The sequence below is a fragment of the Adiantum capillus-veneris genome, chromosome 15 (genome assembly GCF_014529385.1).
Source record: "Adiantum capillus-veneris isolate H3 chromosome 15, ASM1452938v2, whole genome shotgun sequence".
NCBI classification, from domain to species: domain Eukaryota; kingdom Viridiplantae; phylum Streptophyta; class Polypodiopsida; order Polypodiales; family Pteridaceae; genus Adiantum; species Adiantum capillus-veneris.
Genome location: NC_140945.1, coordinates 101,188,226 through 101,210,924, shown reverse-complemented (window position 1 = coordinate 101,210,924; position 22,699 = coordinate 101,188,226).

The window sequence follows — 22,699 nt, the reverse complement described above, 5'->3', positions numbered from 1 at the left end:
TTGCACTTGGCTTACTAATACAATGATCCTCTTTGATTCTTTGGAAATGAGAACTATAAGATACTTATGTGCAGGCATTGGGTTATTGGTGCTACTTGCTACCACTTTCTCTACAATCTCACCATGCCCAATGCCAGAATTCTTTGGGTGGTCTGACAAATCTACCCATTTCCCAGGGATATCGTAAACATAGTAGTACTATATAAAGTAGAGTGCCATTTGGTTATTGTTTAGCATAACTCTCTCCCGTCGCATGAATCTTTGTAGCAAGACTCATACGAGCCCTTTGTGCTGCAAATCTGAGAGGTTTACTTGAGTTGGTTCCTTTGCATTACTGCAAATTCAAAATAGTTTCTGATGCACAAAGTGATTTGCGCATAGCTTCCTACACTCTTTGAGGTTGATAGGCTCACCTTGCAACCCGGACTCGTCCTCTTCGATTCTAGCAATACCTTTATGATCTTTCTTTTGGCGATAGCGCTCTCTCTCTTCTTTGTAGGTCGCATGTGCTTCAACGTGGTTAAGTTCTTCTTCCATATCTAAAAATCAAGTGAATATGTCATCATTAGAAAGTTGAATCATGAAGCTAACAAGTCATCACATTTAAATCGCTTAAATCATTAGTGGTCTGACAAATCTACCCATTTCTCAGGGATATCGTAAACATAGTAGTACTATATAAAGTAGAGTGCCATTTGGTTATTGTTTAGCATAACTCTCTCCCGTCGCATGAATCTTTGTAGAAAGACTCATACGAGCCCTTTGTGCTGCAAATCTGAGAGGTTTACTTGAGTTGGTTCCTTTGCATTACTGCAGATTCAAAATAGTTTCTGATGCACAAAGTGATTTGGGCATGTCGCTCTGCAGATAAACAAATGCATCACATTGAAATGTGTGAAGCATGGTGCTTAGCAAAGACTACAAATGAGGCCTTCCGTATAGCTTCCACAATACGAGGATGGTGGGTGAAATATGTGACAAGAGATAATAAAAAGGCTTTAAAGAGATGGTATAATTGGTGGGACCAACAATTTGCCCATTGGGGAAGCACTAAGACAATGGTATATCAATCATTTTTTTGGTTCTTATTCAAATACATGAAAACACAGATTTACATGTATATGGTTTTAATTGTTTTATATTTATAGGTCAGTAACAGTTCATGGGAGAAAGCTCAAATTCCAAGTATAAACATGTCAGAGAGCACTGGCTTGCAGGTCAAGGTGGTAAACGTAAAATATCACTTTATGATGCATGTGTCAGTGACATTTTGAATGCATATATTCAATGTGCAAAAAGATTGGGATACACCACAGACAAATACATTGGAATGGGTCCTTCCATAGAAGCAATGATGGATAGTTCCAAATGCAGAGAATCTCCAAATCCAACTCATTTTGCGAGTACATTAAAAGGCTTGGTTGGTGGTAGTCCTTTGTATGAGGAGTCTGTGATTGAAGGTGACAAAGAGACAGTACAACGGAAGAAGAAAACAAGTGCAGTCCGTACATGCTCACATCAACCTAGATATGTAATGGAAGCAAGACAGCACAAAACCAGAGGGAGACCACGGAGTATACATTTTGATAGAGAGGATAATGAATAAGTATATGTTGTCACTGACAGTGAAGCAAGAGAGAGCATTCTCGTGCAGCCTAGGGAGAATCCAACAAGGTGTATTCAAGAGGTCAAATTTTTCTGCGAAGAGTGGGATTTACGAAGGATGCCAGCCAATTGTATGAGGAAATGTTTTGGAATGATAGGGAAGAAAAGTTGTGGTAACAAATTACAGAGCCGTCAAGTGAAAATGGTTGCTCCCTTTTTCTGGTATGAGAGAACTTTTAAAGATCATACAATTGCATAGTGGATATGGTATGAGAGAACTTTTAAAGATCATACAATTGCATAGTGGATATGGTTCTGCAATTAGGAAGTAGGCCACACACAAAAAGTATAGAGGAAAGTTAAATTCTCACTTGTTGATCCTACTTTCTAGCAAGTGGATATTGGAATCAACTTATCAAAGGAAGAGAGTGACAGCTTGGTACAAAGTGTAATTCATTTTGCAAATTTTGCAACACCACTATGATGCATGAACAATACAAATGTTTCTCTTACATAAGGAGGCTCCAGTAGTAGCAGGAAGCGTAAGTGGAGACATGGTATTTCCAAAGAAGCACAAAAGAGATTGGAGTTAGCTGCAAGTATGGTTGCAACGTTCTTGGACGAGAAACTAGAAAGTGAACAACGCATAGTTTTTTGGATATTGAAAGAGAGTTGTTATGATGTACACATTAAGGTAGAACCTAATTGCACTTGTCCCGATTTTTAGAAGAGAGAATCTAGACACAAAGCGTTTTTGGCATGTAAGCACATGTACTATGTGTATGTGCATATTCTAGGGCTTCAACCAAAAGAGCACATGGTCATTCATCACCCTGCACTAACTCCCATAGACCTTGCATTTGTATTGGGGCAAACCTGCAAGATAAAGCCTGTGGTGTAGTACCTAAATCTTAGAGAATGTCAAGTGGAGATATGCATTGAAGGATATTTCTCTTATGTTTTAGATGTCGAGTAGCTTTCTAACACATGAGGCTTTATTTGAATTCCTTTTAGTAAGAGAAGCATGCTTTGTGGTATCTATCTAGATGATTGTACACACTCAAAACTAGGGCTTTTGGAAACTTGTACATGTTTTTGGTGTGTATCCTTAAAAGAGACTCAAAATATTAAACCAAATTGTTGCAAGATGATATATGTTTTTCGTTTTGTGTGATATTTTGATGTCTTTGTTTTGGATTAATTTTTTTGTGTCGTTAGAAAAGGCTCTCAATCTAAAATCAAAAAGCTCCAAAAAATGGTTTTGATTGCAAAAGCTCGAAATGGAAAGCTCGCAAATAAAACACACTCCTTAAGCCTTGGTATTATGACCGTGATAGCAACATGGCTAGGACCACTCCTAGCTTTCAATATGGAGTTGTACATCATTGGAATTGCAAATTTAGATTAATTAGAAACTCTGGTGATAATTTTTCTACTTTTTTCCAAGCTTTGGAAGAGACAAAAAAGATCATTCAAAATTGAAGAACCAATGCAAAGCTCTAGATTGGTACACCCCTGATTTACTTGGTGTGGGAGCCATTCTTATTCTAGCATCCTAAACTTGACCTATTTTATGAGATCAGCAGTCTATGATATCATCTTTACACAGCATCTTGGCTATAAAGCCACCTCAACATTCTCATTACTAGTTAGTGATGTGAGTTCTAGTTGAAGAGTTGTGTAAATTGTCATGTGAGGCACAACCTAATGTTTGTAAATTTTTTGCAAGCATTTCTCGTTGATTTTATTACATCACTACCAATATTTGATACATGTATTTTGTAAATTTTTTGCAAGCATTTCTTGTTGATTTTATTACATCACTACCAATATTTGATACATGTCTTTTGTGTAGGAGTGATCAATGTGTCCGTCCGCCGCTGATACACAAAGCTAATACATGTGCTTACCCTGCGCATGTTTTGTAGAGCCTACGATCAATACGTTTCAAGAGACGACAAGGATGAAAAATAGCTCATACAGTGCAACTTGCTGTGCAAAAGCAACGTACCAACATATATAAAAATTATAAATCAATGAGCACATATGAACACAATTGATGGGCCATATCTATCTTTTTGACATAAGCTTGTACCCCTCTCAATCTCATCTTGATCCTCCTTGTCCACAACGTACAAGGCCCTTTAGTTATTTGAATAATCTCTTTTTATGCTCTCCTAGCTTGTCCTTTGGATCAATGTTGTTGATTGGTGAGCCATGTGAGAGTGGTTGCAGTGATACAAAAAAATTGGAGTGGAAAATTTTGTTGGAAGCAGGTGTCATTCAACCATTAAGTAGGTGCAACATGGACAAAATGGGTCCATCTAAAAGCATGAAGAATACATAGAAAGGTTTTGATCTATGGTTGCTGGCAAGGAGATGTTTTGTGTAGATGAGGGGTGGCCTGAATTGTGTGGCTCAGCCTCATGATAACACAGTCAAGGGGGCAACATTAGGATAGCCATGAAGAAAATCCAGTTATAGTGGCACTTATTTTCAGGTTTTCACTACAAAGGATGAAGGGATGGTGGTGGATGCACATGACTACACATTAACGGCTCATCTAATTTCTCAATAGCAATTCCAAAAATAGTCAATATGTGTAGAGGAGGCATGAGAAATCGAGTTGATAGGGGCACATATTTGGCAAGGTGGAAGGAGGCCACTAGCTGTTGACAAAATCCTCAACATCCTCCATTCCATAAGCTTGACATGGAAGCCTTGAACCACCCTTTGTAGAGGTGATTTTTGTGGGTGTTGTTCCCTTGGCTTGTACCCCTTGTGCAATATGGACAAGGATAAAGAGAAGAAGCCCCTTGTTTGCAATTGAGGAATACCTTTATTTCCTTTAAGTCCACACCCAAGTACCAATTCACATTGAAGCTACCAAGACCCTCCACCTCAAGCTTCTCACTTACAATTTACGACTTTCATAATCCATGGAGTTCTCTAAGAACTCCATAAAAGTACCAAATTGGTCTCTTTGGATGCCCCAAGAGCATGTAGCACACTAAAGGATAGGGTGGGAGATGGCTTTCTACATCCCTTTGTCTAACTTGCAATAGGGATTCATTCATCTTAGTCACATTCAAACCTCTTGAGCTTTCAACCTTTCACTACTTGACACTTATCAAGTTTCAGCCTAAAGGCAACTTTCATACTACCAATCATTGCGCAAAATATGTAGGAAAAAGACCTTAGCCATCAAAGTCCATGATGAAAAAAATATATAACCAAAATACCTTCTTGAGGTAACTGATAGAATCAAAGCATAGCTTGTTGAAGCCTTTTGAGGTCCACAAATATACTATTCCCCATATCGTAAGAGAAGCCCTTTTTTAAAGATCTTGATTAGTTTCCTTAGATTTTCCCCTTGTCTATGGCATGCATGTAGCATATAGGAAAGCATACATTGTGTCCTCAAAGTGTAGGTGTGCGCTAATGCAAGAGATCACATCTTCCTTTGTGGCCTTCTTTTCTAGGTTGACCTTGCATGAACTAGGAAACAGATTCTTGACAATGCCTTGCTCCCAAAAGGAGTCCTTAAGAAGTTGAAAAATGGCCTTGTAGACCTTATTACCAATCACGGCTTCATCAAAAGCATTTTGCATGTCACCTTCACTAACCACATTTACCAACTTTCACATTAACACCTTCGTGACTGCATCACTAATTCACTTCCTACTAGGTGATGCAAGATGGAAATCATATCACATGTATTGAGGCAGCTAGTGAGAAGGTTTACTCAATCTATTTGGCTCAATCCATTGCATGCCTGTTCAATAAACTTTATGGCTTGAAACAAGTTGAATGTGAGTGGTTAGTGTGAAGAGATGTAAAAATAAATGAAGATGTCGAATTACCTTGTGGACATCACTTGTCATTTACGTGCTCTATCCACATCATGTGTATTTCAGGAGTCGTCTCCTCCACTATCTTTTCCTTTCCTTTAGGACTTGGCTCCTCTACCTTGCCCTTGCCCTTGTCACCTCTTTTTAATTCAGCTTTAAGGTGCTGAATTTATGCTTCACTGTATGGCTCTACTGGTTGCTGCCCCAAGATAGCTTTTGATTCTTCATAAGCCTTGATATATTGATCGTACTGATCAATATTTGGTCTTGTTGAGCTGGTTCCAACTTTTGTTGGGTCTGGTACCCACTTTTCCTCAAAATCTCCTTTTAAAGCTCGCTTGGCTCTAAACTATTCAATCAGCTCTCCATTCTGGCGGCTTTCTGGTTCTTAGTTTGCTTTGGAGTGGGTTTCTTCTTGGTCTTCTTCTTGAGGGGCTCGTCTTCTTCTTCTTCTGGCTCGGAAACAATTTCTAGTTTCCGCCTTGCCCTTGTTGATACTCTCTTTGTGACCTCTGGCTGGCCTTCATCTTCATCTATCTCTTTTAGCCATTGGTTTTGCGAGGGAGCCCTTGGCCACTAGTCCCTTGCTCCGATAGCTTCATAAGCTATCTTAGTCAACACTTCGGCTCCTCCAATGTACTTTGGCTTCTCGTTCTGCAAAGCAATTACTTGCTCATGGATGTGCTAAGCATAATTGACTTCCTTCGGGATGTTGCTCTTTATTGCCCAAGTGATTGTTGTGGCAACAGCATGTGGTGGTGTGGTATACTTCTGTGGCCTTTTGCTGCATATGTGTAAAAACTGGTTGTAGAGACGGCAAAGCTTTGCCGCTCTCGGATCTGCCATGTCTTCATAGGTGGCATTTTGCTTCTTTGGCCCATACACTTCTATGGCTTCCCGTCTTTCTCTGACTGAGAATCCTTTGTTGTGCAACTTCAGAGCATCTGCAATGAGCTGAGGAGTGATAACCACTTCAACCTTTTCCCCGTCCAAGGCTGTGAGTGTAGCCTTTCCGTCTTTCTATATGGTGGTTGCCAACTCATACACTCTTTGAGTGTCTACTCTTGATGGTCTGGAAGTGAAAAAAAAGTGGAGATTTGCCCTTTCCAGGTATCTGCTTATCTCCTCTGTTCTGCTGTAGTCCACCAGTTCTTGGGGAATCATTGGGATATCCACTGTTTGTCCTCGTGGGTCTGTGAAAGTACCTTGGTATATCTTTATCCCCTTTTCTTCTAACACTGCTTCTTCTACCCAAGTCTTTGTGGGCTCGAGAGTCTCTGGGGGAATAGAAAGTGGCTCGGCTTCTGCTATTGCTTCTTTGAGTGTCGGTCTCTTTCTCTTTGCTGACGACTTCCCCGAATCCATGGATCCTGTAACTCCAATTTCAGACGTTAGCGTCCTTTTCAGTACTGAAAGCTGAAATTAAGCTTTTAACTATCCAATTGACTTAAAAATTGAAACATAAGCTATTCAAGGCCTAAGGATGCAATGCATGTGGAAAAATGTGCAATTTGGGTGCAAAATCATGTTGGAGACATCATACGTGCTCTCCTGAGCCGCTATACTTCTTCGGCATACACTTGGCCACTTGAGATGGTCTCATGTGTCTATTGTCTGCCACCAATCTCATTGCTCCTGTATCCCGACTAAAACTTCCTCTCGCGTCATGGACTTCATGGGCTGCTCTAGTTGGTCCCTTGCCACGAATCTACTACTAGGAGGCAAATGTGATGGTGCTGCTGCAAACAGTGGACCTACCATAGTATGTGTAGGAAATGAAACTGCACTACCTCGATTCGTAGACATTGAATCTCTAGAATGTAATATTCCCATTGGGTTTGGCATAGAATATTGAGGTTGACTGAAAGAATCAGACGTGAGTCCTCTCTCCACCTGTTGCCATCGGGTCTGGCACTACATTTGTAGGTGCTGGTCTTTGTGAGCTAGGAGTGACATAATACTGATGGAGTCATCCCCCAAAGTATGTATATCCTTCCAACTCCTTTTTATCGATTGCTGTGTATCGTCTTCCATAATTGTGGTATGCGACAATTTTCGTTTCTGATCCCTCTGTATAGGTGAAGACATAAAGTCTTTTCCGCTCTGTTAACTCATCGATGTAGGGTTCCTCGCATCTATAATAGAGATCTTCCTCTCCATTATTATACTTGTATAACCCCACATAGACGTTGTCTATGTTGATTCTCAAAGTTTCGTTTTCTCGCCTTAATCTCGCATTAGGGAAGCTCATTGTTGGTGCTTTCTCTTCGGGTTCTTCATCTACTTTGGATTTTGTGCCCATCAATCCCCACTTGTCCACAATGTTAGGATTCAGGACTACCAAGTACATGATACCTTCGTCATCTAGGTACCTATCTCTGCTATAGCTCACAAGCACTAAGTCCTTGAACTCACTTGGTCTATCTTCTATCTTTACACAATAGCGGTCCATGCCATCTCTGTAGATCTTGGCACCTTGCTCATTGTCGTATTGATACTTTATGAACAATAGCTTCATTGTGTCTGAAGGGTTTGATGGTCCTGCTGCCATGTTTTCTCTTTCGTTTAAGTTCAAGTATCCTAAGTGTTCAGTGAAAATCTCGTAAGATCTCTCTGAAGAAGCATCGAAAATACTTCCTTCAAGGATCGTCTCTAACGGTCGCATTACACTTTGGTTTACACTCTCCTCGGTTGATATAACACTCGCTTGTTCTCTTTGTCTCGGTTGGTTATTCTGGAGATATCTACCGGATCTCAAATTCATCAATCCCCCTAGAGGAATCTAACTTTTCAGTCTTGGCAGTTTGTTTATCCCAATTCTCTGTGATCAAAAGTGATTCAAACTGAATGATACTTGGTCAAATGGTTTGTTTTGTCAGTTGGAAGACTTCTGTTATCTCAAGTGAAAATTTTGTATCGGATTTGCTCAAAAAGACATTATACGCGTATGATGTCTTTTCTCACAAATTTTGGATATTTTTGGTTTGTTTACTCCCAGTAGCACCCTTATACTCTGTCCACTCACAAAATTCAATTTGAACTCTGTTTGTGCAAGTTATGGCCAGATTAGGATTTTCTTGGCAATTTCCCGATTTTTGACTTACTTGGGGTCAAATGTGATCCAAATGACATGAAACTTGAAATACAAGCTCTAGACAACTAGTACAAAGGATTTGTGATAGAAAAATATCAAAATATGCCCAGAATTAGGAAAAAGACATTACACGCGTATGATATCTTTTTGCCCAATTTTAGTCCAAAATTGATATTTGAGTTTTGCACAGTATTTGTAACAACCTTGTCAAGTCAAATTTGAAAAATCACTTCAGCAAGTGCCAAAAGACATTATACGCGTATGATGTCTTTTTTCACAGATTTGCCCAATTTTCAATTTTAAGCTTCTCCAAGTGTTTATCTTTGAGTTTCAAGTGTTTTTATCAAGTCTGAATGCAAAAATGAGCTCTGAATCAATTTTCCCTATTCTTTGCGTTTTTTGCACTCTGACTTGGTATTTTGAGTTTCTAGGGTTGTTAAATCCCTTGTTTTAAGTTGATCTTAGGGTATAACCCCCCTTCTGAACACTCTGGTAATGTCAATTTTTTTGTTTTGGTCTCTGTTTAGCCCCTAAGACATCATACGCGTATGATGCCTAAAGTTGCAGAATTCCAGTTTTACAACACAGAACTCTTCCAAGAGCTCTCCTAAGTGCTCAGCAACACTCAGTCTCACAGAAAATTTCTCTGAACTTTGTTTATGCAAGTTTCACTACCAAATCAACGGTTTAGTGATCTAACATGCAAACAAACCCATCAAGCAAATAAATCACTAATTAATAGCTCTAGATCAGGATCAAATCAAGTCCTACCTAAGCTACTTCTAATCATAAAATGGGTTTTTGCAATTGTGAGTATAAGGAGATTCACTGCCACACACGGACTAGTAAATACCTCAATCTCAACAACCACTCAACACCAACAAAAATCAATCTAATCTAAACTAAAAAACTATCAAACACGAAAGACCCAGGAATACCACAAGTTTCCTAGTACCTCTCAAAGATCCTCGTAGTCCACCACTCCTAAACCTTTCTAACTAAAATATACATAGTAACAAAACAAATCACCTCGTAGGATTAGTCTAAGGTCACCTACTTAGGGCTCTCGTCCTCGACAGCGGTGGCAAATGTTGTGGCGGTTACGCCGCTAGCGGTGGCTATGATAGCGAGAACTCAACCGACAAACAAGAATGTCAGACGAGGACGGAGCTTGACCCGCGGGCGCATGGAAACAAATAGATGAGTGTCAAATCACCTACTCGACCTTCTAATGACAATCACTACCAAGGAAATCAAATCTAAGTTCTCAAATACACAAGTGACTGAAATCCGTACTACGAAAAGATGCTATCCCAAACATGATCTAGAGTCATCGAATCAGCCTCAAACTCAAAGGGGGGTCTCTACACTAGGTAAGGACAATACCCTATGAATCTACAATACAATCTTAACCTGTAACCACTCCATGCGGTAAACGCGTATGAAGATAGGCCAAAAAATACATGTGACCGAATCTCGACTCTGATGGTACTAATGTGTAGCTCTACTCATTGCGGTTTTATAGATATATGGCACGCTCAATTCCAACACACAGGTAGGGAGAAAACTCACATAGAAGCTCGTGGGAGCTCACCTCGCGTAGAAGCCGAATGCGCGCACACTTGGTATCGGTGCGTAGCTCTCGCCGTTGCTAACACAATGGCAGTGTCACTTCTCCAATGGCGGATCCGTAGCTCGCGTAGCAAGAGGATAGACTCTCTCTCACACACACTCTCTCTTAGACATAGTCACGGCGCTCAAAAACTCACCTTGATTAAGGATTCAAAAAATTGTCCTTAAGTTTACAAAAATTGGCTCTTATACCTCAACCTTGGAGGTGTGAAAACATCTCTAATCTAATTACATAAGCAGGTGAAACTACTTGGGGAATACAAGCTGGAAACTCAATTGAGTCCCGCTAATTACAATGAATCGGCTCCATGAAAAAAATGAAATGTCGCAAAGACATTTATTACAATAAGTGTTTACAAAAACATGAGTGTGAGCAAAAATGTATAGGTGTGGTCCTGCGCTCAACAATAGGAATTCAATTAGTTAATAAAAATTGTATGGTTTCAGTAATAATTATTAACAAAGACTTTCTTATCCTAAGGTTCTAGAATTAACTGATATTTCAAATTTTCATAATTAGAAATCGGCAAAATCAACCAAAATCGATTCTGGAAGGTATGGGGGCAGTGTGGAGTTGGGGAGAATCTGCCAGAGACAGATTTAGCAGCAGTTGGCACCATTTGCAAGCTGGGGGTGTGCTTGGGGTGTCAAAACCTGCCGGAAACTGCCCGAGACCCAGAAAAACTATAAAAAGACCCCCTTCCCTTCATAAAAATTTAGACTCGGAGCCTTGACACACTCTCTCTCATCTAGAGAGAACACTACGCAGAAATCACAAGCTCTAGTTGATTAACTTAAACGGTAATTAGACTAATCCTTCTTAATTAGCAAGGCTAGATTAATCTACTTTCTTAATAAATTAAAGATTAGACCTATGTATAGTCATAAATCCTCTCTTAGTTAAATATTCTCTATTGATTTTTGTAATTAAGCTTGGGAATATTAAGCTAATTAATTATCCTACCATATTAGGACTGAAATTATCCAAATTAACCATAAATTAATGAAAAATATATTAATCAAGTTTAGATTAAGTTGAGGTAATTATCAGAGCTGCATTAGATATTCATTAAGATAAGAAAATTATCTTATAATTTTTTGAGTAATTTTCATAATTAAGTAGGCAGAATTACAATGTTTTTTAGAGAAAATTAAAGGGGAAAATAATCAAATTGATTCAAAATGTTTTGAGTTATTTATTAGAGGTTAACTATATGCTAGGAAACCCATGATAATTATGTGAAGCTCAGATCATTAATTTACCTAATTACTTTAGCAGAAATACTTTGTTTTTACGATAAATTAAATAAGGGAAATTAGTAAATTTATTCAAAATGCTTTGAGTTATTTAGTGGTGGTGAATTAGATGTTATGGAGCCTGTGATAATTAGATCAAGCTCAGATGATTAATTTATCTAATTACTTTAGCAGAAATACTCTGTTTTTAGGACAAATTAAATAGGAGAAATCAGCAAATGGATTCAAAATGATTTGAGTTATTTATCAGAGTTTATTTACATGTTTGGAAACATGTGATAATTATGTTAAGCTCAGATAATTAATTTATCTAATTACTTTAGTAGAAATACTATGTTTTTATGACAAATTAAATAGGGGAAATTAGCAAATAGATTCAAAATGAATAGAGATGATTTTCAATCACTAAATAGAGATGATTTTCCAATAGAACAACTCTTGCAAGAATTCATAGAGGAGTTCTCAAAAAGGGGAATCAAGCAGAACATAGTGTCCCACATCTATACTTTCAAACAGAAAAAGGAAAAAAAAAGTGAAGGAAGCTCTACTTTGAGTCAAACAGTACATCGATAGATGTTTTGTGAGAGGGCTATCGCAAGATGAGAGATTATTAGTTCTCTTCATAGAGGGATTTAGGAATGAAACTCTAAAGAAGGACTTTTATTTAAAAGGATGTACGACGTTTGAGCAAGTCACTAGAGAAGCTCTATATCTAGTTGACAATTGCAAGGTCTACGGAGAGGTGACTGAAGATACATACAATGTGACTAGTAGTGCCTCATCTTCAAAGAGAAAATCAACAACGAAGAGGGATGTTCAAACTCCTTGGGAACCAAGCATTAATCAAGTGGTCAAGGAGGTGATTAGAAGAATACACCAAGGCTACGAATAGAACTTGAATGTGTGACAACCTCAATTGAGGATATGTGAGACTTGTGGAGGGGATTACCCCATACTGTGGTGTAGCACTCAACCGAATCCCCAACAAATGCTAGGGCAACAATCACCTCTTTTGAGTAATAGTTCAACTACATTCAGGCAACGCATGTGCCACAACCCGTGAAAAACCAACACTCCATGGATACGAATATGCTCATGTTCATAGACAATCACAAGTATGATTTGAAGAACATTCTTACTAGGCAAGAGCAATCAATGGCTGGATCACCAGCCATGAAACAAGAAGTTCCATGCTATGAATGTAGAGGTGACCATTGGGCAGGAGGTTGTCCAAACAAGGGTTGACAAATAGAAATATTTGTGTTCTGTGATGATTGTGGGAGAGACCATCTACTCCAAAACTGTGTTAAGAATCCAAACTACAAGGGAAAACCAACAAGGAATGTTGTAGACGCGATTCCTTCTTCAAGCGGACCCGAGGTAGAACGTTTTTGCGTCTCACACACGTAAGCTAATTCGACACCATTTGAAAGATATTTCAATTTTTGTAAACTACTGCCATTTGAGGTTGCGGGAAGGACAAAGAAGGGAACAGATCTCTGAGAGAGACTTCTTGTGTATGCTCCACCATAGAGAATCACTTGTTGGAAAAGAAGCAAGATTCGATTGCGTCGTCTCTGGTGTTGTCTCCCCCATCCCTTCTTCAAGCGGACCCGAGGTAGAACATTTTTGCGTCTCACACACGTAAGCTAATTCGGCACCATTTGAAAGATATTTCAATTTTTGTAAACTACTGCCATTTGAGGTTGCGGGAAGGACAAAGAAGGGAACAGATCTCTGAGAGAGACTTCTTGTGTATGCTCCACCATAGAGAATCACTTGTTGGAAAAGAAGCAAGATTCGATTGCGTCATCTCTGGTGTTGTCTCCCCCATCCCTTCTTCTTTTCTCTTTTCTTGTGCAAAGATGTTGTTGTGTGTAACCTATATGTGAGCCCCTTGAACCAATTGGTGTGTGTGCAAAGAGGGAGGAAGAGAGCTATGTGTGTGGTTGAGAATTGCGAAGTGATTGTGATAATTGAGATGCAATAAGCTTTGCTTTTGTGTGTGATTGTGAGCTTGGGTGCAGAGGAGCCCGCAGTGGCTTGGTATATCCTATGCATGTGTATGGGGTTCAAGATGGTGTAGTCTTGATTTTGTTGCTGGCATGCTTTGCGCGAGAGACGAGATGTGTCTCTTTTGTAGGTGATCATTTAGTTGTGCAAGATGTGCTAGTAGATTTTGTAGAGATAGTGCTCTATTGAGACACAACACATGTTGTCAGAGTTTGTGCACGCAAAGGTAGAGCAGGTCTACTCCCTAGAGACACAGATAGAGATGAAAAACATGGAGTTCTTTGATATGCTCGTGTTAGAGGGTGATGAGTTGGTGCCAAGATGCACAGTTTTGTTTATGGGTGACAAGCACATATGTTTCCTAGCGTCAGTGTTGACACATCCATACACAATGGGTAGTCCTGATGATGCAGTGATCGCAGATAGCACAGGGGAGGCAAGTACAACCACGTTTGTGCATATTTCTTCAGCATTCAGGCATCTCATGTTTGACTTGTTAGTGTCAAGGCCCAATCTAGTAGCTGCAATGGGAGCATTTACAATAGGGGTTGTCAGTCATGTGATGGCTGACACTAGCATGATGCATAGTAGATTTTTGTAGACCATACACAGTAGTCTATGGGATTTACATGCAGGCTCTAACATGGTTATGCATGCTTGCCTACCACCAGAGCTGATACGAATGTGTGTAGATCAACATAGTGAGCTAGTGGGCATAGGTTGAGAGAGACTCTCACTTAGTTTCTTGTACATACTAGTAGTTTAGCTAGTAGGCCTCACTTATCAATGCATCGCCTTTAATTAATGGGGTAAAGGCGTTGCACCTTTTCCCAAGTCCGGACGTCCAATGTTTGGCTGCTTGCCCATGTGTGTACATACCCTTGTTCATATGTATATGATGAATAAGGAGCTCCTCACTTACTACTTATTGAGGTTGCTCCACCCGCACCATCCTGTGCTTCTCCCCTTCCCCGCACGCACCGCACCGCATTGAGCACGCATGTAACCGTGCACACGTGCACTCACAATGAGCCTGTATAATGTGGTACATTCTAGTACTGTTGTTGGAGTGCCCCGGGCTCCATCCTTGTCCTTCTTTTTGGCTTGTTTGTCTTCCTTCAAAATTTTGTTGACCTGGTCAGTAGTGGCAAGTGGGTCTTGCTTCATTTGGAATTTTAAAGTTGTAGGCTAATTCACCAGTGGCTAATTCCAATGATTTGTCATTAACCACTGCCTTTCTGTAAGGTTTCCATCTTTTTGCAAAAGGAATCCCTATGTAAAGTTTTCGACCCAAGTTTTTGAATGGCAAAAGTTGCTATTTTTAGAAGTTTTTAGAGATCAGATGTTGTTTTTGTATTGAAATTCTTGTAGAACTTTTAATTTCGATCAAAGTCATGTTTGTGAAATTTTCCCATAAATAGAAAGTTTTTGACCCCCGGTATGGTATAGGGTCGACCGGCTTGTCAAATTGTGCACCGACCCAGGTTTCCTTAAAATTAGAGTTCGGACATTGAAAGCAGCTATTTATGACAAGTAGTCGTATCTGTTACCTCCAGGTCTATCTCGAGTTAGCAAGCTTCAAAATTGAATTTGGGTTACTATAAGTCTAGTTAGCCTAAGGTTAGCATTTTCTAAGGTATGTATGGCATGGATGTGGATGTGCATGCATGGGTATGCATGTGCATGGATGTGCATGCATGGTCATGGGTATGCATGAGCATGTGTCCCCATCATGTATGGCCATGGATCATGTGCATAGCTAGTCTTGTGACAAGTGTTAGGTTAGGCATGGAGAGTGTAGCATGGGAACTAAGCATGGCCTACATAAGGTAAAGCATGGGTCAAAGAGTGATGTGTGGCCTAGTATGGGCAATAGAGCACGGGCTTAGGACACCACACCTCCTCAAATTAGAAGAAAACAAGAGCTACCTTCTCTTGTAGGAATCAATTTGTGTGTGTGAGAGAGAGAGAGAGGGAGAGAAGGCGCATAGGAAATTGGGATGGGCAAGTGAGGATACCTCACTAGGGAATCCCACACCTGGCATGCCACTTGGAGGTGTGTGTGTGTGTGTGTGTGTGTGTGTGTGTGTGTGTGTGTGTGTGTGTGTGTGTGTGTGTGTGTGTGTGTGTGTGTGTGTGTATGTGTGTGTGTAAACCTTCTAATTCCAATTATGGCAAGGAAAATCGATCCTCCTTGAGGGGGATGCCTATATAAGTGTAGCTCACCCCTCTCTAGTAGACACACAATCCCCAAGACAGTGCAAGGAAGTGCTGCTGCTAGAGTGAATTTTTTTCTACATCACATAGTACACACAAAGGAGATCTTAACCAAGGGTAATTAAATTATGTCTATGCTAATTCCATTGCTCCATAGCCTCTTTTCTCTAGAGGATTCCTATGTTGAGCCTAATTGTGCTAGTTGGCTACAGCAATAAGCAACCTATTCTCTATTATAATCCATTCGAAGTATTGTCAGTGGTTTCCATCCGTTGATGGTAGTTCCATTATTGGATTAGGGAGCACCTTGCTTCTTAAGTATATCATTTTTTTCTTAGTCGGGCATAAGTTTATGCACATAATTATCATTGCTAGTTAAGTATGTTGTGCATAATTATGTTGTAAAGCTCTTTCACCTATGATTCTCTAAGATATGGTGAATCTTTTATCTCTTTGTTATGCACCCAAATTGAAGCATGATTAAGGTGATAAAAACCTTGATTTATCCAAGAAATTAGGGCAAAATTATGAGAATTCTTGCATATTAAAAGATGCATAGTTAGAGTCTTGTTTTGCACTAGTAAATTATGCATAATCTATGTATGATAGTGCAAAAGTTAATCATCTATTATAGTTGGTATTTACATAGTTATAGTCTATTATTCTGTGTTATATAGATGCATCTAGTTAGCGCATTAATCTTGATTTCATATTACATATGGGAGAAGTCTTGGTTATGATAATCTTAGTGTGAGCTTATGAGTAATTAAAGCATAATCATCTCGTTGTATTCTTGAGTTAGCTTGCACACTTATAGTTGTGAAAGCCTTGTAAATTAGCCTAGTATTAAGAATAAGATTAAGGCTATCCTTGTTAAGTTTTCTCATTGGTTGTTGTGGGAATTTTTATGCCACACATAGTCTCTTTGTTTTTTCGAAAGAACTAATCCTAGTAGTGAGAACTGGCTCCCAAAAGAACTCAGTTTGATGGTGCTAATGACCGCGAGGCGGGAACTAGTAATATGGTGAACAACGGTAAAGCGCCAATGAGAGAGGGAAGTCCGGCCATCTCACGAAGCGATGTGGAATAAATTCATGAGGTAGGATGGATTTTATTTTGTAACTTACATAAGCATTGCATTACAATAACTTTAGGAATTTCTAAACTCCCCAAAATATGTTGGAAATCCAACTGAGATAATGGAATTAGTACTTTAATGGTTTTCATCTAAATTTAAGTTCAAATTATATAGGAAAGAAATGCTTTATGGAAAGACTGTTTTGAGGTAGGAAAGAATGGTTGTTAGGAAAAACTATCTCAACCAGATTTCATTCATCATTCCAGTGTTTATTTAGTCTGAACCCCCTATTGATCATAGGGCGGTAGCTCGCGAAGTTATCGCAGGAGCTAAATCCACGACTTGCATTTTATGCGGTGGATATGTCCATGGCTTGCTTTTGATATGGTGGATACATAATTTTACCCGGAGAGTTACTCCAAGAATTGGGTGGATCACGAACTGTTTGTATGGGCGGCCAGTTGACAACGGGTGGAGTTAACACTTGCTGGAGGTCCTCATGCCTCCAGGACACTGGAATTTTTGATGAAGTATTGTTTGTTCAGTAGTTTTTTCTAGAAAAGAAATATTTTGGTGCCGATTTTTCTTGATTGAAGGGATTGTCTTAAGGAACTTGTCTTAAGGAACTTGTCTCAAGGAAATATAAAGAAGGAACCCTAAGTGTTGAACAACAATGTGTTAGTAATTACGCCACACAAAGACTCTGTGTGAGTGCGGGGTGGAAAGTGGGGGCTTGGCTCGGGTTGCCAAAGCCTACGAGACGGGTGGTCCCGATCAGTTGGGAACTCTCTGCCCTGTGTGATAGAGTACGAAATTAGATATCTTATTACGCCAGAGCAGTAGGAACTCGGTGTACGTGCCTCTAAAAGCTACGAGGGAAAGGCACCGAGGGTTCTTCTCCTCCTGGAATATGAGATTAGGACGAATACTACGTAGTTATGGTTCCCCTGTGTGGCGGAGCTAGATTCCTCGATCTCATTGGTGGCTTGGACTCAACTCACTAAGTGATGAGAGACCATCCATTGATTTTCTTCTTAGCCAATTTTTGTTTGCTTCTGCATAGGATCTAGCGACCGTCAGGTGTCCTCCAGTTTCGTCAAGGTGATATGGGAAGGGGACCTCACAGCTGGTATCAGAGCTTAGGGTTCAGAGCCTAGGTTAGTTTGGAAAAATTCGTACTATCTAAGAATTTTAAAAACAAGAAAAATTGGATAGCTAATCCAAGGCTTATGCATCGATATTTCAGGAAGATCTTGTGGTCGAATATTGCAAATTCCAAGTCTTCAAGGTTATATATGAGAGTGCTTGTCGTTCTCCGAACTATCTTTTCCGAGGAGCGTAATGGAGTTGTTGATGAAGGCTTACACTCCTCATTTGACTCAGATAGATAAAGACTGGGAGCTCGGATGGAGCAATGAAGATGGGATTTATTACATCAAGCTTGGAAGTTGGGATGTCTTACCACGGACTTAAAGAAACTACGTTGGACAGAGAAACTGAGAGTGGTTCAGTTGTACTACTTCTTGGGTACAAACTCGACTATCACTGTTCCCACTTATCCAAGAGGCAGGGAGAAACCCTTGAACGATTGGCTATGGAAGAAAGTGGTGGAGATAATTTCATATCAAAGACTCAGAACTTTTTCTTTTTTCTGAGTACCCGTAAGAATATGGATCTTGTAATTTACTTCCCCATGAGTATAGGAACTACTATACCAATCAGTTAGAAGATTGTAGAAATGTGACTACAAACACCCATCGTTTGTATCACCATATTCCAAGTCAGCCAGCTATGTAGATTCTTTAGATGTCGCAAAAATTTGTAATAATGTAGGATGAGATATCCTAGGCCTCTTTTGTAAGGCTATTCTTGTAAATATTCACTTTATGAATAAAGGACCAAGTCTTTTGAATTGAGTGTCTTGATCTTGTGTCTATTCGGAAGTTAAATTTAAATCTTAGTCGTGTGATAAGTCTTTAAATTTGTCAGCCTACCGGTCTTATGAAATCATGTAGGTACCTCCTTCTGCTCTTTATACCGTTGTTCAGAAGAAAAAAACTTCTTCTCAAGCAAGCGCAACCCCCAAATTCAAAGGTGAAGGGGTTAACGTGGAACGAGATGCTGAGGTTTGGATCAAGGCCTTGGAGGATTATTTTGAAGCTGCTGGAACTCATCCGCAGAATAAAACTATGCTTGCCATATTCCGACTTACCGGAGATGCCAAAATAGGATGGAAACCACATTGCCGGGACTTCGACATTGTTGGATCTTCTCGGTCATGGAAAGAAATTAAGACTGCGGTGACCGAATGCTACTTACCGCCAGCTCATAGGGCCATCAAAATGAGCAAATTTTTCTCACTCAAATAGGTATCCTTGACTGTAGAGGAGTATTACTCCAAGTTTGTGACTTTCCAGAGATATGCGCCAAAGATGACCTTGGAACAGCAAGTGGCCAGGTTCTGCCAAGGCCTCATAGAACCATTGAATACTAGGTTGGAAGCTCTTAGACCGGCAACATTGCAAGATGCTTTGTTAAGAGCCAAGCCGTTAGCTGTGGAAATCGTGAAAGCTACTCCGGGCAGAAGAAATTACTTAGCAAAGAGGGCCAGAACAAATAATTGGGATGACAGACAAGAAAACCTTGCTTATCAGAATCGTCCCATGGTAGATACTCAATTGCTACCAAATTTCCCAATGTGCGTTGCTATGAATGCCAAGATTATGGCCATTACAAAAACAAAAGTCCCAAGAGGACTCGTGCATCCGGTGCAAATGCAGTACCGCTCAATGCCAACGGAAGAGGTCAACTGAATAATTGCGGAGGATGAGGAAGAGGAGGCAAAGGACGAGGATGTGGTACAGTTGCTATGGCAAATGCTCCGGTTGGACAACCTACTGTAGGAGATGAAGCAGACGAAAGGGCAGTGCTGCATGCTGCCATAGATAATCCTAGTGCTCGCTAGCAGTATGCCGTAATTCAAGCTCCTGGAACCCGCCAAGGTGATAAAGTTGAATTCCTCATAGACTGTGGAAGTACGCATTCATTTCTATCTCCTAGATGCATGAGAAAGCTAAAGCTAAGGCAGTACCCTGTAAGTAGACTAGTAGTAGAACTAGCTAATTGGAAGGAAGTGTTATCTCAACATTTGGCAGGCTTGATAGATTTTGAATTAGGGGGTTATGCTACTTCTGCTCAGTTCCTTACTTTACCTTTAGGAATTTATGATGAAATTTTAGGAATGGACTTGTTGAAAAAGAACCAAACCCATATTCATTGTGCTCAGGGAAACTTTACGTTCATAGATAACCTCAGGAATGAAGTTCTAGTTCAAGGGAAAAATGGGATGCCCAAGGCTCATTCAGTTAAAGTCAGTAGACTTCTAAAGGGCCTTAAGAAGGGACATCATATTTACGTTGTGAAGCTTAACAAGGTGGAAAATCAAAATTCAAACTTTCACCCAAAATGGTTGAAAAATTATGCCGATGTTTTTCCAAAAGATTTGACCAATCTGCCACCGTATTATGAGGTAGACCATGAAATAGAAACTATACCAGGGTGTGAACCTGTTTCTAAGAGACCGTACAAGATGTCGTTACCAGAAGCTATAGAACTTAAAGAACAGCTTAGACAACTGAGCGAGCAAGGGTTCATTAGACCTAGTACTTCTCCCTGGGGTGCACCAGTTCTTTTTCAAAAGAAGAAGGATGGATCTTTGCGGCTATGCATAGATTATCGTGGGCTTAACCAAGTGACTGTCAAGACTAGTATCCGATTCTGAGAATTGATGAATTGTTGGGTAGACTCCATGGATCCAAGATTTTTTCGAAGATTGACCTTCGATCAGGATATTATTAGATCAGAATCAAAGAATCAGACATACCGAAGACAACTTTTAACACTAGGTATGGGCATTATGAATTTAGAGTTATGTCCTTTGGTCATACAAATGCACCTGCAAGCTTCAATCGACTAATGCAAGATATATTTAGACCTTACTTGGATGATTAATGCAAGATATCTTTAGACCTTACTTGGATGACTAATGCAAGATATCTTTAGACCTTACTTGGATGACTAATGCAAGATATCTTTAGACCTTACTTGGATGAATTTGTCCTATTCTTTTTTTATGATATTTTGGTTTACTCTAAAGACGAAGCAGAGCATGAAGAACATGTCCGGAAAGTGTTAGAAATTCTACGTCAACATCAGCTTTATGCTAAGAAAAGCAAGTGTACTTTCTGTACTCCCCAAGTTAGTTATCTAGGTTTCATCATATCCGCTGATGGAATCTCAGTTGACCCTGAGACGATCAAGGATATAGTGGATTGGCCTTAGCCTTCTTCTGTCAGTGAAGTCAGAGGATTTCTTGGAATTACAGGGTGGTACAGAATTTTTGTCAGAGATTATGCTCTTATTGCAGCACCTTTGATAGGACTTATGAAGAAAGGAATGGGAATCAATTGGAAAGCAGAGCACGAAGCTAGTTTTGCAGAGTTAAAGAGATATTTAGTGTCTTCTCCTGTTTTAAAGCTTCCAGATTTTAGTAAGGATTTTGAAGTTGTGACCGACACCAGCAGTCTTGCCTTAGGAGGAGTTCTTACTCAAGAAGGGAGACCAATAGCTTTTACCTCTCGCAAGCTCAGAGATCATGAGAAGAATTATCCGACTCATGACCTAGAACTTCTCGTTGTCATCCATGCATTGAAGCTATGGAGACATTATCTTTTGAGTCGCAAATTTCAGTTAGTTACCGACCACAAGAGCTTAAAGTGGATCATTACGCAACCCAACCTCAACATGAGACAGAGGAGGTGGATTGAACTTCTTCAAGAGTACGATTTTGATATCAAATACCGACGTGGAAAGGACAATGTAGTTGTAGATGGACTCAGTCGTAAGTCTTTCCTCAATGCTATCTCTATACCCAATAATCCTATTCTGGAAAGGATTAGAGAAGCTTCTTCAAATGACCCAGAGTATCAACAACTGTTAGCGCAGATTCAACAAGGCCAAGGATCTAAAGTAACTTCTAGACCGACTAAAGACTATTCTCTTCAAGGGGAATTTGTTTATCTTGGTCAAAGACTTTATGTAGCTAAGGATCCAACACTAAAGAAAGCAATTTTATTTGAGGCTCATGATAGCCCAACTTCTGGACATCCAGGGTATACGAAGACCTTAAACACAGTCAGAAGAAGTTAATTTTGTCCAACAATGAAAGGTTATGTGATTTGTTACGTAAAGCAGTGTTTATCTTTTCAGCGAATTAAAGCCAAACGAATCAAGCTTCTCGGGCAACTCAAACCTCTTGATATACCTCAAATGAAATGGGAGTGTATCAGTATGGATTTTGTCACCGGATTACCTTCTATTGGAGGCTACAATTCTATATTTGTGGTTGTCGATATGCTAAGGAAGGTGGCTCACTTGATACCACTCAAGACAACCTATAGTGCTTCTGACATCAATAGGGTTTTCATCAAGGAAATCTTTAGACTTCATGGGTTACCGAGAAGAATCGTTAGTGATAGAGATGCGAAGTTTACTTCGAAGTTTTGCACTGCTCTTTTTCAAGCAATTGGAACTCAGTTATGCTTCAGTATAGCATATCATCCTCAGAGGGATGGGCAGGCTGAAAGGGTAAACCAAGTAATCGAAGATATTCTTAGAGCTTACTGTTCACAAGAGCCAAGGAAATGGATTCAACATCTTCCTTTAGTAGAGTATGCTTATAATTCTTTTGATCACATAAGCATAGGACTGTCACCATTCAAGGCACTCTATGGACAAGAGTGTATAGCCCCACTGAACTTTTGTTAGAAGACATGGAAGCACAGACTAAAGCAATTCATAAGGATATTCAGCAACTCTGGACAGACGGAAACATTATGCAGGCAAGAAAAGATCTGAAAGAACTTTTATTTTAGGGGATAAGGTATTTCTCAG